The 16,830-nt window shown below is 47.3% G+C and overlaps 1 protein-coding gene across 23 annotated transcripts in view; it reads left to right on the top strand.

Annotated features, from left to right (window-relative positions):
- SGMS1 (sphingomyelin synthase 1) overlaps positions 1 to 16,830 on the top strand; it is a 245,826-nt gene that overhangs the window by 147,473 nt on the left and 81,523 nt on the right. Inside the window, exon 1 of one of the 23 annotated variants that reach the window (XM_072723566.1) lies at positions 5,694 to 5,918. The exons of 20 other annotated variants lie outside the window; for them this stretch is intronic. The gene's annotated coding sequence lies outside the window, so the exon portion shown is untranslated. Of the gene's footprint in view, positions 1 to 5,693; positions 5,919 to 6,162; positions 6,347 to 16,830 lie in introns of those variants that run through there. 2 more of the 23 variants (XM_072723575.1, XM_072723568.1) reach the window with 2 other exon arrangements.

Here is a 16,830-nt window from a genome sequence, read left to right as displayed (position 1 = left end):
CCCAGGTTTGGGGTTAAACATCCATAGTTTTGAAGCTGGCTCTGACTCACCTTGACAGTTGACCTTGGGCTCAGAACCTTCATGACTCCTAGTTAACAGTGGGCTCAGTACTGCTGCGAACACCTGCCTTGCTGTGTTGTGTACATATTAAACGGGAAATAATGTGTGTACAGCGGAAGGCACTATCGTGACTAGATCCTCAGTAAATGAATTACATTGAGCAATTTTTTTTCTTGTTTTAGGTGCAATTTCAAATATATTTTCCTATAGGGACAGTGTTAAGAATGAGGTTTGAGTACAATATTAGAAATATTATTAACATTATACTTGAGATCAATCATAAGTTAAATAGGCTTCTAAAGACTGGCCAGAGAAGCTACTGTCTATGTTTTGTCTGTAGTGAAATGCATTTCAAATGCCACATAAGTTCATTGACTTCATACTTAGGAGTGAACTTTTAGAATGTAATTTATTACCAGGTTGAGGGCTGACTATTTAGATAACCTTTTGCTTGGACATAAAATGGAATTGCTTGATAGGCGGTAGGTTTTTTGGGGGCACATGAGTCCTTTTTTCTACTTCTAGGAAGTCCGCTCACCTTCTGGAGAAATTACTGCTCTTCTTGCAAATCTAACCAGGTAGTTTTATTGTAGACCTGCCAAACAGAGGACCTTGACCCACCGGGTGGGCGCATGGCCCCAAGTGGGACCTGTGTAAGTTTTTTCCGAGAATCTTTAAAATTATAACTATAGTATAGTCCCTTTTACTGACAGAGCCGGGATTTAAGCGGAAGAAGACAGATTTCAGAAAGGAAGAATGAAACCATCTGGTCCTGGTGGAGTTTATTTTGAGTTGATCCTAAAGCCCAGCTACCCTTATGACTCTCCTATTGCTGGGTTACTTAAGTCAACACATTCCACCTTTTATTTTTTTAATTTTTAATTATTTATTTTCTAATTTAAATTCAATCAACATATAGTGTATTATTAGCTTCAGAGGTAGAGGTCAGTGATTCATCAGCCTTATATAACACCCAGTGCTCATTACATCATGTGCCCTCCTTGCTTTTACTGGCGATGCTTCAAGTGCCATTTCTGTTACCGGCAAGTTAGAAAAAGGTGACTAATTCATTTGTTTAGACTTGGAATGTTTAAGAAGTTGTGTCTTTGTCATGACAATTATCATAAATATAATTACATAGTAGGACAGTTGATTTATGACATAGCTTTTTGAGAACAATGGTAGTGTTTATGCCTATCTCATAAAAGCAGAAATATATTAATTAGCACTAATCAAAGGATACCAGTGACTGTGTGTGTGCGTGTGTGTGTGTGTGTGTGTGTGAGAGAGAGAGAGAGAGAGAGAATGAGAAATAATGACTCTTAAAACACACTGATGGTCACTGGAGGGGAGGGGGGGGACATGAAACAGGTAATGGGCACCTGTTGTGATGAGCGCCGGGTGATTAAAATAAAACCTTTTTTAAAAAGTAAGAGAGATAATGATTCTTGATAGGACTTTGTGCTAATATAGGCATCTATAATGTTTGATTTTAAACCATATAAACAAACATATACATATGATGGTTCTAGTAGTTATAAGTTGTATTGAAGACTGCCTTTTGCTACTGTTTATAATTAGGAGCATTAGTAGGTAAGCAGGTAGATGCTCGTGGCTATACCATGTATGTTGAGAGAGACGTTTATCTTGACGGACAGATTGGCACTTTGGCAAGATGACCCAATGTGTGTGTGTGTGTGTTCCTTACTAGTAAGGGAAGATAATATGACTGAATCCTTTTGTTTTCTTCAGTGGCTTTGTGTTGGAGAAACTGAGATTTTATGTGATGACACTCTTTCGTAAACCCTACTTCCTTTTAGGAAGTACCAATTTGTGCTCTCAGTTGTAGCATTCGGTATTGTTGGAACATGTCAGAGAGAGCAAAGAAACGCATCTGCCGCTTGAGTTCTGCCTGCCAACTGGCTTGGACAGCTATAATATCTGCTTATTCCTGATGTGTCAGCAGTTAGGAGAAACGTTTTCCCTTCTCCTTCATGGCTGTTGTAGAACTGGAGCATCAGTCACATCAACATGACTGTGTATTCAGAATCTGCCGTGTGCTGGGGATACAAAGCACAACCTCATCCTCAGAGGGACTTGTATCATCTGGCCAGAGAGAAAGGTCAGGGAGAGATCTTGAATCAAAGAGCAATGCTAAGGTTCTGTAAATCAGTTTTGAGATGGAGGTATAAAAAATAAGGTCTGTAGGCATTTGAGGAAAGGAAAGTTCTCCAAGGCTTGAGCCAGTGGGGAGGGTTCTAGGAAAAGGAAGGGTCTGGAAGGTCATGACTAGTATGAAGAGTGAGAGAAGGTCTACCTACTGCCAGGGGGTGTGGTGTGGGCCTCCACAGGAAGGTAGTGCTGTGCCCACTGCCTTAGGGGGACAGCAGGTAGATCAGTTGGGTTATTTGATGGAGGGTTCCTAAGATGGAAGATGGGGGTTGGAAAGGTGAAGGCCAGCTTTTGAATGACTGAGCAACATGGCATTGGGCGGGTGGGCTGATCGTCACTTTTTTGAACTGTACAACGATAGCCTGTACTACTGATAGTTTTGTACTTTAGGCAAAAAAGACATCTGTAAGGACGTTTTGGCAACATTGGCAACTCTGTCCTTGCTTTGGGAGCATAAGGATTATTGTAAACAACTTTCAAGTGCTTTGAGTGTTAGGATTGTAGGTAGACATATTTATGAAGCTCTTCTTCCTGGACAGAGCACCCACTCTGTGAATTTTAAGCCTGCCTGGATCCTAGGCATTAGAAACAAACTAAATTCTCTCTCTCTTTTCTGGACAGCTGCCTTTCCCTTCCTCTTTAGTGTATCTCAGTGTATCTGTATATATCTACACACATACAATTGCATTTTTCAGATTGCAGGTGATAAGTTTACTCAGTTGCTCAAATACACAACAGTTTTATATATATACAACCTTCCCATATAAAAGAGCTGCTATTCTTGGTGTAACAGCCAACATATCATCAGTTTGGCCAGTGTTAACTGCTTATAGTATTTTTGTAAACAGAAAATCACCGTTCTTAAAAATACATATTAATTTGCATGAATGTTTGAGGAAAGTTGCCCAAAAAGCGGATGTTTTCTTTTGGATCTCTACTATAAAACCATAGCTGTTCAACTGATAGAGGGAAGGTTTCTGACATGGTGGCACACTGGACTTTTGCATGTATCATGTGAGGGTGATGCTGCTTTGGGAGTAGAGAGGGGGACTTGGCAGCTGGAACAGCAGTCGGGGACACTCAGCCTCGGTGACCTGGCACGGGGGGATGAATACCTGAACCCGGAATGGGAAGAATGGTACAAATAACGGGAGATGACTAGGAGGCTGTCATCATACCGGTTGATAGTGAATGAAAGAGAGAGTGTGTGTGCTCAGATGACTCCAGAATTTAACTCAAAGCATCTAGGACAATGAGATTACCTTTATGTGAGAGTCAAGAGAGATTTTCAACCTTATCATCTAGACTATGGGCCCACTGATGCCTGTTGCTAGGAAAATTTTGAGGTAATAGGCTTATCTTGTGCCTGCCTGTTTGGACCACAAGTTGGTCCTTCAGGTGGAAGAACTTTTGGAACTCTTGAGAGAGATGAACCGGTTTACCTCGCACCGCATTCCTGGTCTCTTATGGGCACAGCTGGGATGAGGGCTGGAGCTCCTGAGTCCTGGTGCTCTGTTCTTTCCATGCTGGTTTGGAGAAAACCCCATTTTAGGAAGGGCCTTTGCTCTCACTTTAGATTTTATCTTTGGCCAGTGAGTATTTTGGAGAAATTTTGGCTTATGGAATGAGTGACCGGTTCTAAAAAAAATATGAGGAAGTTAAACTCAGGAGATTTTCTCCAAAGTTAGAAGGTTTAATTTGTTACTTTAAAAAAAAAAAAAAAAAAAACTTCCTCTGTTAAAACACTCTACTCCTATTAGCCATCAACTTCTTTTTTTTTTTTTAAGATTTTTTATTTATTTATTCATGAGAGACACACACAGAGAGAGAGAGAGAGAGAGGCAGAGGCAGAGGGAGAAGCAGGCTCCATGCAGGGAACCCGACATGGGACTGGATCGCGGGAGTCCAGGATCATGCCCTGGGCTGAAGGTGGTGCTAAACTGCTGAGCCTCCAAGGCTGCCCTGCCCCATCAATTCGTTTCTTAACTGGTCCATAGGACACAGTAGTTCTGGAGTCTTCTGTGATTTGCCAATTCCCAGTTAACCTAAAACTCCCTTAAATATTTTTTCTACAATAAAAATGTTTATTCTATCATATAAAGTTTCCCGGCTCCCTAGCCTTGCGCTCTCTGCTCTGGGCTCCGCGCTCCTGCACCCGCTCATATAGTTTCCTTTACATACTACAATTTAAATAGTTTTTATTCTATAGTAACCCAGATAGAGTGATTTGCAGAATCTTACTTTTTTAAAAGTTGGTTTAGGGATGCCATGGTTGCTCAGTGGTTGAGCAACTGCCTTTGGCTCAGGTCGTGATCTTGGAGGTCCTAGAATCAAGTCCTGTATCAGTGAGTGTCGTTTCCCTCTGCCTGTGTCTCTGCCTTTCTCTCATGAATAAATAAAAATCTTTTTAAAAATTAAAAAATAATAGTTGGTTTACTGTGGCATAAATGAAATTGCTTCAATTTTAAACCTTTTTTTTTCATAGTAAAGTTCCTGTTGTATAATAACATTAAATCCAAGAACCCTAAACCAAAAGTTCCTTTAACTGCTTAAAGTCTACAGGACACTAAAGTACTATTTCAGCTGTAAAATTATTTGCATATTTTAACATTGAAAATAATTTTTAGGGATCCCTGGGTGGCGCAGCGGTTTAGCGCCTGCCTTTGGCCCAGGGCGCGATCCTGGAGACCCGGGATCGAATCCCACGTCGGGCTCCCTGCATGGGGCCTGCCTGCTTCTCCCTCTGCCTGTGTCTCTGCCTCTCTTTCTCTCTCTGTGTGTGTGTGACTATCATGAATCAATAAATAAAATCTTGAAAAAAAATAAATAAAAATATTAAAAAAAAATTTTTTAAAAGTGATAGCTGGTTTGTCCATAGTTTTGGAGATGGAACCCATCTTACAGGGGCCAAACCCAGCATGGTGTGAGCGCCCCACTGAATGTCAAGCACTGTGCCAAATGCTCCGTAGAAGCCGTTCCACGAAGTGGAAGTGTCAGGTGGGCGTTTCATCGGACGCCCTCGCTGCGGAGTTGCCTTGCCCGGTGTCGGCCGCGGTGTCCAGCTCTGACCCGCGTGTGTGGCGGTGCCAAGCCTGCGCTCCTGCACCCAGAATCGCAGCCTCGCTCACGGACTTTCTTACAGCAGTAGCACTCACCTGCACCCGCCGGTCAAGCATGTCCTGACCACTGACTCTGGCTTTGAAAGAGTTTTTAAAGAGCCTCTGCTGCGTTCTTGGAAGTTGTTAAAGGCTGAAGTTCGGGGGGGAAAAACTCTTTTAAAGGCTGTACCGGGCTCCTAAGCCTGATATAAATCAAGACAGGCAAGTTCCGCCTTAGCCGACAGTGAACACGCTTATTGGTTAGGATCCCACGGGCTGACTCATTTCTTTTTTGCTGTGTTAGAGGGCCACACCCTGCATTCCAAAAACCTCGGCTGCCCGGCCACACCCGCGGCCTCCGGCCGGAGCCTCCGGGTACGAGCCGGCGCGCCTGCCGCCCGCGGCCCCGAGCGCGGGTGCGGGAGCGCGGAGCCCAGAGCCCGGAGCGGAGAGCGCGGGGCCGGGAGCCGGGAGCGCGGGGCCGGGAGCGGGAGCGGGTGTCCCCGCCGCCCTCCGCCCTCCGCCCTCCTCCTCCCCGCCCGCCCGAGCCGAGGGAGCCGCGCCGACCTGCCCGCGGGGAGCGGAGACGTAAGTGTGCGCGCTGCGCGCTCGGGGCCGGGGGTGCGCCCGCCGCCCGGGGCCCTCCTGGGACGGCGGGTCGTGCCGGGGCGGGGGCCGCGCCCGCACAGGCTCTCCACGCGGGAGGGCACCCGAGACCCGCAGGGAGGGAGGGAGGGAGGGAGGGAGGGGTGGCATCGCACGTACGCGGGGTGTCCAGCCAGGGGCGGCGCCCGCTCCCCGCAGGCCGCCCCCCGCCGGGAGCCGCCGCCGGAGCCGGTGCTGGGCCACAAGGGCGCACGTGCTCCGCGTGCTCGCTCCGCGGCCCTGCCTCCCGCGTGTGCCGGCCTCTGACGGCTCCCGTGGGCTTCGTGGAAGTGACCGCCCGACGGGAATGCGCGGGCTCGGAAGTTACACCGGAGGGAGCGGAGTAAGAACCCGGGACACCTGAGCCCCAGGTGCGTCCATTCTTACCACCGTCACCTTTCCTTTCCTTTTTTTTTTTTTTTTTTTTTAAGTAGATCAGGTATGAGTCTTTTTAAAAAAATAATAAATTTATTTTTTAATGGTGTTCAATTTGCCAACATACAGAATTACACCCAGTGCCCATCCCGTCAAGTGTCCCCCTCAGTGCCCGCCATCCAGTCACCACCACCCCCTGCCCACCTCCCCTTCCACCACCCCTAGTTCATTTCCCGGAGTTAGAGGAGTCTTCCATGTTCTGTCTCCCTTTCTGATATTTCCTACCCATTTCCGTAGATGTGAAGTTGTGCCTCTTCCTCAAGAACCTTTTCATGTAGGAAACTAGTCTGCAGAGGTGTAGAGATTTGTATGGTGGGGTCTGTTTTGGAGGGTTCTGCAGGAGGAGGGGGGGAGATGTAGGGGCAGGAGAAGCGGAATCTTGGGATTGTTCTGTTTGGGTAAAAGGACCAGCACAGGGCAACAGGCTTCACCACTGCCAGCAACGCTGTGCCGCCAGCAGCATCAGTCCGGAAGAGGAATATTGCAGCTGCCTTATGGAGTCACGAAGCGAACCACGCTGTGAACGGTCTTACTCCTCCTTTACGGAGAGAGAGCCTAATGCAGTAGTAGGCAAGATTCTAACAGAGACCATGAACTTCTTTGCAGCTGACTTTTCAGGTCTATGAAGGAAACGTGCCTAGAAAGAAATCCCTTCTAAAGGCACTAAGTAAATAACCGGATAGAATTTTTAATGAGTTACTCTTTGAACTCCTAGGAGTGCTGTTTCCAGGCTGGAAGGCTTGTTCAGCTCTGCTGCTTTGAGTTTAACTCATGAAGTGCCTCGGTGTGCATGGGAGGGACTGGGGACACCCGTTCTTTTGAGAAACAGCCTGTGGTGTTGAAATCCACTGGGGTAGTGGGAAAATCCCCCCATCGGGCTGTGAGAATGGGAAAATACTCTGTTAAATCTCTAGGATGTCTAAGATCTAAACTGATGATTAGATTTTGATTCAAGTTTTATCTAATCCTTGTGACAGAGCCAAACATTTAAGGATGCACTTTTATCAGGCAGATGCTTTGCACCCGCTACCTCATTTAATTCCTACAATAATACTGAGAGAGGGGGGTATTATTATCTTCATTTTATAGTAGAAGTGGCAGCTTTGGCAGGGTTATATAATTAAACTGGAAGACAGCGTTTGAGATTTTATTTTTCCCATGTGGCTTCAATTACTCCTAACAGCGTTAATTTTTCTGCATGAAGTGATCCGGAGAAGTTTCTTCATTTAAAGCAGATTCATTATTATTATTATTATATTATTATTATTATTATTATTATTATTATTATTATTATTATTATTATTTTGGTAATTTTAAAAGCTCCTTATTGCCCTCATGCCAGGATATCAAAGTTCAAGGAATAGTGCATTTGCTCTGGGAGCTCATGGTTTTCAAATATTAACTAAGCGAGCCCTGTTCTTGATGAGCCTGTTAACACACATGGCGGCCTAACGGTTGTCGACTTGGGGGTGACCTCCTTCTTTTTTTCCCCTGAAGCCCTTTTAGTTCTAGACTTGCATCTCATTCCTGCTCCTCACTCACAAAGTACAACCCAGGCATTCCCTGATCATTGAACCAAGCAGCTGGGGCCGCGGATGTCCAGCGTTGCACTGTGAGTGCACACCAGTGGGATCTTCTGTGCTACGTATATCGAAATGCTTTAAAATTGTTTATTGGCACTTAAGTTAGTGTTGAACCTCTTTGTTAAGAACTGTGAGGTCATAGACGGCACACTCTGTGGTGCTGGAACTTTTCTTGCTGGATGAAGGTGAGAAAGTCTCCGTGTGTCTCGCCAGGGGCAGCCGATACCGCAAGGGTCCATCTGCTGGGCCAGCTTTTGGGAGGTCATAATGAAAGAGAACAGTGTCACCGTCGTAGAGACTGCCATGAGCTCCAACATCTCTGCCAAAACCCGGGTGTTGCCCACACCCCACCTCATGACTGGCACCATCTATTTGACACAGAACACCCACCTACTTCCTAAAGCAAAATAAGAATGCTGTGGCCTCCTCCCTAAACCTCTCTACGTCCTAGCTGCATTATGTGACTTGAGTTCTTGAGGATGTTGAAAGCACATGCCGGTGTGATGATCAAACCACTTGGGGGTAATCTTATGAAAACCATGGAGAGGAGGAAGTGTGCCAGGCAGCTTGATTTTCAAAACTGGGGACATGGTAAATCTTGGAAACTCGATATTCAGGACTTATGTTAGTATCTAGCAGAATTGTAAATGACATTTTTGGAAAGGTGGATGGGGATCGATTTAGAAAGAGGGGTGATGACCGGTGTGCAGCATCACTCATCTCCATCTGACCTTATTTCTTTTTTGGTAGTTACTGGACAGGTACATCAGCATTGCCACACATGATGACAGGTCTGCTTCAGCCAGACGTTTAACAGAGTGCTGCATGTTCTTTACTCAAGGTGGACGAGTGTAGGTTGGACAGCAGTATAGATGAGTGGGTTTGTGTTTGCCGTTCCACAGAGGGATGGTCAGGCTTGCTAGGTACCAGCACCGTGGGGCAGTTGATGTGGCTGGAGGTGGAAACTCCTCCAGGAGTAGACATAGAGAATTTAGAACCAGGCGGGGGACAGCCCAGGGTTCTCTGAGGCACTGTAGGCAGTGGTTAAGAACAGGGACTGGGGGGCTTCTGCGTGGCTCAGGTCATGGTCTGGACGCTCAGCCCCTCTCCCGGTCCCTCCCTCTCCTCCTGTCCCTCTCCAATCAATAAATAAAATCTTAAAAACAAAACAAAACAAAACAAAAAAAAAACAAGGACTCTGGCTTGACCTCCGATAGGTTATTTGAGTGCTCCCTTCCGCAGCCCCTTCATAAAGTGGCAGATAACACTGCCTCCTTATGGTCGTCAGAGATGTTGAAGGATGACATAGGCAATCCAGGTCAAGGGCTTTACAAACCTGAAGTGTTGGTGCTAGTCTTCTGTGGTGGTTCCTCCTTTTACTGCTTTGGGCAGCATCGTGTCCGTTTCTTGGTCTGTGTGCAAATGTGGGCCCAGAACGGGGCAGTCACGTTTGGGCGAGGGTCTAGGAAGCTTGAACAGAGGTTGAAGACACGGGGGCTGCGCGTACCCCTGTGTAGAAGCTGAGGGTTGGCGCTTGCATTCTGCCAGTGAGGCACAGCTGGTCCTGTTCTCAGCCCTGCACCTTGTAGCCCGTCTCACAGGTGCTTTCTCTTAAGGAGCCGTAGCTTGGTACCCTTCAGTCTCCGTCGAACTAGGCTCTGGAAGAGCTCTTTCTTGGTACCAGTACGATGGCGAACCCGTGGTGTGGGCTCAGGCGCTCAGCTAAGCTCCGCAGTGCTCTGGGGTGACGGGGAGGCGTGCTGCCGGCTTCGGCATCGGGTGGGCGGAGGCCAGGATGCTCCGGCAGGCCACAGTGCACAGGACAGGCTCCCCAGCGAGGAACTGTCCTGTCCCAACTCAGTAGTGCCGATGGGGAGAAACCTCCACTTCACTCCAGTGTATGTGTCTCTGTGAAATTTGACTGCGAGTCTTTGCTTTAGCAGCATCACAGAGTAGCTTTAAGGGGATGTTTATGAAGGGCCTTTGTGAGCTAATGCGTGCTGGAATCTGCAGATGCGGGCAGCGTATATCTTTATCAGCAGCAGCGTTTGCTCTGTTCTCTAGAGGAAGACATTACCGTGCTGGGAGAGTCAGATAAGCCCGTGCTTGCATCCCAGCTGTACTGATTTAACCTGCTCTGTGATCGAGACAGGTTTCTTCATCTGTGAAAAACCAGTCTCTGTTTTGTAAGAGTGACGGGACTCCTGTGTAAATCTTGCAGTGCCACTCAGGCACCATCGTTAGCCATTGTTTTTCAAATTAACTTTTCCTTTTTGGTCATGGGATTAACTGATGGTTGTGAAAATGTAAGCCTTGGAGAGCTGATGCATAAAGAAAGTGCACTTGTGATAGTTGCAAGATAAAGCTGAAAAGGAGGGATGCCTGGGGGGCTCAGCGGATGAGTGTCTACCTTCGGCCCAGGGCACGATCCTGAAGACCCAGGCTCGAGTCCCATGTCAGGCTCCCTGTATGGAGCCTGCTTCTCCCTCTGCCTGTGTCTCTGCATCTCTCTCTCTCTCTCTCATAACTAAAATCTTTAAAAAAAAAAAAAACCTGAAAAGGGTCTGGTTGTCAGAACTCAGGAGAGGTTCTGTCTTTGGACATGTTAAACAGTGGCCCTGCAGGGAAGGATGGGACATGCCCTGAGGGCAGAAGCACTACACAGTCCTGCTCCTCATGGGGCTGGAAGCAGCCAAGAGTAGCATCTTTGTGTTTGTGCATTGCTTCACTGGAAAAACTGGCCACCTTTGTTGTTCTTAAGCAGGGTGATTAACTCTGTTTCTTCATCCTCCTCCTCAATGGTAGGGTTTCTTCATGTATTTTCTAGTGCCTTGAGACATAAGCCACACACCCAGCCGTCTGTTCACAAGTGTCAACTTTGCAGGCTTAGCGGCTTCCTGGACCCACTCAGCCTCCCCACAAAAGACGAAGCAAAGCTTTCCTGCGATGACTCTTCCTGTCACCCCCACTGGTGCCCCAGCCAGGGAGGTAGAGTCTGGAGCCATCCACAAGCCCCTCTGCTCTCCAGCCGTCCTGGCTGCCTGTGGCAGCGCGTAGCACATCCCTGAGATCAGCTGAAAGTTGACGCATTTGACTTCATGGTGATTTTGTTTTGTTTTGTTTTGTTTTTTCTTTGAGATGAGCCTGGGGTGGAAAGCTGGCCACGCCGTCCACTGGTCCACTGTGTGTACGCCCACCTGCTGTCTCCTCTCTAGAGGGAGGAAATGTTGCAGCTCTGTTGGTGTCCAGGAGGCGAGCAGTGAGACCCGCAGCAGTGGAAAAAAAAGTTCCCTGGCTTAGAGAGAGAGGCTCTTATGCAGGTCGGAGGATTGAAGTTTGTGAAGTTTTGAAGAAATGTTATTTTCTTACTCAGAGTCCCTGCTGCAGTGGATGGAGTCGTTGCCATCTTACGAACGCGGGAGGTGTACCTCACGTGGGGCACGTGTCTGCGTGCCTCCACCAGCAGCCCGCCTCTGACTGGGTGTCCGGAAGGCTTTGCCCTTGGAGCCAAGGACCAATGACACACCACTCCACCAGTGGCAGCCCCAGGAGGCAGTGCGGCGGCCATAGCCTGAGTGGCTCGTGGAATAGGAATGGGGGGATCAGAAGCCACTTCTGAGAAATGTGTAACCCAGACTAAGCCCGCAGCCCTTGGAGGCCTTTGCTGAGCTAAGCTCCAGGCCACACAGACGCAAGGCGAGGCTCTAGACTCATGGTCTCTGGCTGTCCCAGTGCCGCTGGGTTTAAAACAAGTTGACGAAATACCTCAGTGGTTCTGCCGGAGTCCTGAACCAGGGACATGGAGTTGTACGCCTCAGTGGGGTCAGAAGGCAAGAGTTTGACTGTCGAGCCAGGCCAAATGTCCGGTTACTAGTAGACGAAAGAGAGGACAGACCAATGACAATTTTAGGTGGTCCCAGTGAGCATGGTTCTTGAAAGCAGATGAGATTATTTCTCCGCTGCGGGTTCATCCCTGTGGCTTTGCCTTCGCGGATGTGGGTGAGACTAGCAAGTCCATGAGCTGCTGTCCGAGTGTCGAACATCCTCGAAGGCGTCATCCACCCGGTGGAGCTCTGCACTGTTTGCTGCCAAGATCCCCGGTTGTAGACTGGTGCTGGGTCAGCACACGTTAAGATAGATTTCTTTGCGTTTTGAAACTAGAGTCCCTCCAAAAGGCCCAGGTGCGTTTTAGACACAGAAGGAAGAGGAAATTGAAGATGTCACAGTAGAGTGCGAGGGTGTTGCCCTTTACCCCTGCCTGTGCGCTTGCCTCTAAACTTGGCACTTCAGAAATTCTTTGATCTGCTAAGTCTATTCAGTGGGTGTAGTTTGCCCTTTGAAGAGAGGTTGCTCCCCTCCCAGACAAGTGCGTGTGGAAAGCCCTCACGTCCTGGGAATTGCTGGTTTCCACTGTGAGTGTGGCTGGGCTGTGGGTACCCCACAAGAGCATAGACCCCTTGCCCTTTCTGACTTGGAAAAGACGACAAGTAAAACACCTGCAGGGCCTGGAGCTCAGCGAAGGTAGAGTGAGTGCAGAGCCACTCGGCTCCTCCAACAGAGTTAGCACTTGGTTCCAGGTGGTCTTCTGAAATGGCCTTTGGAGGGGAGTGTGTAGACATGGAGCCTGTGGCCTGGTGGGGGCGGGGTGGGGAGCTGCCCTGCCTCTTGTGCAGCCTGAGGTCTGCGGGGGGAGCCTGGCCCTGGGCTGGGGCTGTCCATGCACTTTTCAACTTTTCAAATCAGCACGGCAGAGCCCGTCCTGACCTTGCAGTGGGGTGTTGGGCCACGTGGGGACAGTGTGATTCTGTCCCCTGCCCCCTATGCGTTCCCTGATTGCTCTCTGGGCTCCGTGTGAATTGTGCTTCTTTGAACATCCCCATGAGCACGTACCATCTCCTGATCACCCTGTTGATGGATCGCAAGGTAAAGGGGCCAGAACGCCGGAAGCACCGGCCCGAGTGCCCTTTTCTCTGATGGCTAACGCAAGAGTGATGACCATCAGACAGCTGGTACTTTCCTTTGCCTTCTAGACAATGTTGAGAAGAAAAATGAGTGTAACTGAGTGCTTATTCATGCTGGAAATGTGTTCTGCTGTGTGGGTGACTCATGTGAGCATGAGTAAAGCAAACCGGAGTCCATTGTTATAGTTACGGTGTAAACTCACCAACTCCTACCCTGCTGGTTAGCAGATCCTGTGATTCTCATTTAAATTGCACGGATTACCAACCGTCTGTAGAAGTCCCCGGTCAGAGCAGCTCCTGGCCAGAATTTCACTGAAGTTTTTCATGGTTTTGTGTCACTAAGATTCTTACAGATTTTAAATAGACAAAAGTAGAGTTTTAAATAAAAGAAGGCTACTTTTCTTTGGCTGTTGAGATAATATGCCCCAGTCTTTTGGGCATTGGGGTTCCGGAAGCCATGGTACTTTAAAAATGTACTCACATAAGGCTGTCCTTTTAACATTCCTCTATTCACTCTGGTGTACTGAGACTTCTGCAGTTGTGACCCTGATGTTTGTAGTGCTGAGTAGTTGCTGGAGAAATACCAGTCTAGTGGCCCGGGCGCGTCCTCTTAAATCCTTAGCCTTTGCTTTCAGGAGCAGAATTCTCCAGAGAGTCAGGAGCCCGATGTCATTTACTGATCATGTCCTGGTCAAGGGTGGAGATACGGAAGTTCAAAGTGTCCAGCCCAGACAGAGGGACTGCCTCTCACAGTGTCCGCAGTGCCAGGGTGGCCAGAAGTATGTCTTAGGGAAACCAGGGAGTCCCAGGAAGACTACAGGGAAATCCTCCCGGGAGGAGAGCAGGGGGCCGGGTGGGCATTATGCCCACCGGGTGGAAGACTACGGAATCCTGTCCTCGAGCTCCACGCTCCACCGAGAGCTCCTCCCCTTCCCAGCCCTGGATTCCACACTCAGGCCTCTCCTCAGCTGCTACCATGCCCTCCGACTTCCTTCATCAGCCGCCACTGTGTTCCAGGGAGCTTTAGTGTCTGAAAATATGGTAGCTAAATTATCTGAACAAATTGTGTCTGTGTGGGTGGGGGTTGGGGGGGGGCGGCTGGGAGTCGCTGTATTCTTACACTGTGAATAGAGTCAGAGAGGCTGATGCTTCTACTCTGCGACTGTCTACACCTGCCCGTTGCCCACCAAGCACATAAAATGCCAGCAGCACCCCTTCCCTGCAGTGGGGATGACCGTGGGTCATGCTTTGCTGTCTAGAACCCTAAGCCGCTGGCCACGTGCAGACATTTACATTAAATACATGAAAATGAAGAGTTCTTTCTCTTAGTTGCACTCACTGCATTCAGGTGTTCGGTACCCTACCCTCGTGGAGTGATGTGGCTTCCACGGGTGAGGTGAGCAGGGGCATGGAGAAAGCCCGAAACCACAGGTCCTTGTGGCCTTGGGCTGGATGAACCGACGGGGGAGCCTGTGATAGGCATGCAGGGGATGAAGCTACAGAGGACATTCTGAGAGGTCAGCAGAGGGAGGTGAGATGTGCTTCTGGCAGCTTCTGCTTTCTTTGTAGGTCTTCCGCTGTGCCTCCCACTGGCCCTTTCCGGGGGGGGGGGGGGCGGTAGAGCCAGCAGTCGGGGACAGGAAGGGCTGGGTCTTCGGGCCAACAGGCTCAGGACGGACACCGTCCGGTCTGTGAGCTGAGCTCCTCTTACATGTAGGGTCAGCTCCTGTGCCGCCCTCCTTCGGGCATGCACAGTGAAGCACTTCTTCATATGTCCGTGAGCAAGTGGCATTAACTGTGTTTCTCCAGAGATGAGCTATGAACTCCTTGGGGACAGGGACTGTGTCGCATGCGACTTGGTATTCCAAGCCCCCGGCACATAGTGCATTTTTAGGAATCTAACAAATTGGTTAAAAACTCACTGAAGTGTGTTGTTTGGAAGGTTTCTTAACAGATATTTCTTCATTTTTTTTAAGTTCCTATTTAAATTTCACTTAGTTAACATATGGTGTGATGTTAGTTTCAGGTATACAATATAGTGAGGCAGCACTTCCATACATCACCCCGTGCTCATCACAACAGGTGCCCTCCTTCATCCCCATCACCTGTTTACACCTCCGCCCCGACCATCAGTGTGTTGTCTACAGTAAGAGTCTGTTTCCTGGTTTGCCTCTATTCTTTTTTTAACCTTTGCCCATTTATTTTGTTAAAACCATGTATGAGTGAAATCATAAGGTATTTGTCTTTCTCTGACTGATTTAGCATTATACTCTTTAGATCCATCTATGTCATTGCAAATGGCAAGGTTTCATTCTTTTTTATGGCTGAGTAATATTTCACCATGTGTATACAACACATCTTCTTTATCCATTCATCAGTCTATGGACACCTGGCTATTTTCATAATTTGGCTGTTTGTAGCTAGTGCTGCTGTAAACATCGGGGCATAAGTATCCCTTTGAATTAGTTTTTTCTTTCTTTTCTTTTCTTTTTTTTCCCTTCCCCTTCCCCTTCCCCTTCCCCTTCCCCTTCCCCTTCCCCTTCCCTTTTTTTTCTTTTCTTTTTTTAATTCTTTGGGTAGATACCTACTAGTGCAATTGATGGATCATAGGCTAGTCATATTTTGAACTTTTTGAGGACCCTCCATACTGTTTTCCACAGTGGTTGCACCTGTTTGCATTCCCACCAACAGTGTAAGAGGTTTCCCCTTGCGCCTCATTCTCACCAACACCTGTTGTTTATTGCGTTTTTGATTTCAGCCATTCTGAGAAGTGTGAGGTGATATTGTGGTTTTGATTTGTATTTCCCTGATGGTGAGTGATGTTGAGCATCTTTGCACATATCTGTTGGCTATCTGGGTGTCATCTTTGGAGAATGTCTGTTCATGTCTTGTGCCCATTTTTAAATTGGATTATTCATTTTTTGAGTGTTGAGTTTTATAAGTTCTTTATGTATTTTGGATACTAATCCTTTATTGGATGTCATTCGTAAACATCTTCTCCCACTCGGTATGTAGCCTTTTTAGTTGTATTGATTGCTTACTTCACAGTGTAGAAACTTTATTTTGATGAAGTCCCAATAGTTTATTCTTGCTTTTGTATCCCTTGCCTTAAGAGACATATTTAGAAAACAGTTGCTGTGGCCGATGTCAGAGAAATTACTGCCTGTGCTCTCTTCCAAGGACTTTTATAGTTTCCTGTCTCACATTTAGGTCTTTAATCCATTTTGAGTTTATGGTGAAACCATTTTTGTGTGTGGTGAAAGAGAAGGGTCCACTTTCATTCTTCTGCACGTGTCCATCCAGTTTTTCCGACACCATTTGTTGCAGAGACTGTCCTTTTCCCATTGGATATTCTTTGCTGCTTTGTCAAAGATGAGTTGACCATATAACTGTGGGTTCATTTCTGGGTTTTCTGTTCTGTTCCATTCAACTATGTGTCTGTCTTTGTGCCAGTACTATACTGTTTTTGATGACGACAGCTCTGTAATACAGCTTGAAGTCTGGAATTGTGATGTCTCCAGCTTGACTTTTTTTTTTTTTCCAAGATTGTTTTGACTACTCAGAGTTTTTTGTGGTTCCATACAGATTTTAGGATAGTTTGTTCTCGTTCTGTGAAAGGTGCAGTAGGTATTTTGATAGAGATTGCATTAAATGTGCAGATTGCTTTGGGTAGTAGAGGTATTTTAACAGTGTTTTCCCAATTCATGAACATGGAATGTTTTTTCATTTTGTTGTGTCATCTTCAATTTCTTCCATCAGTGTCTTATAGTTTCAGAGTACAGGTCTTTCACCTCTTTGGTTAGGTTGATTCCTAGGTATGTTATAGTTTCTGGTGTAATTGTAGATGGGGTTGTTTTCTTAATTTCTCTTTCTGCT

This window comes from Vulpes vulpes, chromosome 10 (genome assembly GCF_048418805.1).
Source record: "Vulpes vulpes isolate BD-2025 chromosome 10, VulVul3, whole genome shotgun sequence".
NCBI classification, from domain to species: Eukaryota; Metazoa; Chordata; class Mammalia; order Carnivora; family Canidae; genus Vulpes; species Vulpes vulpes.
The sequence above is the reverse complement of the archived record's forward strand: the minus strand, read 5'-3'. Positions and strand labels throughout refer to the sequence as shown.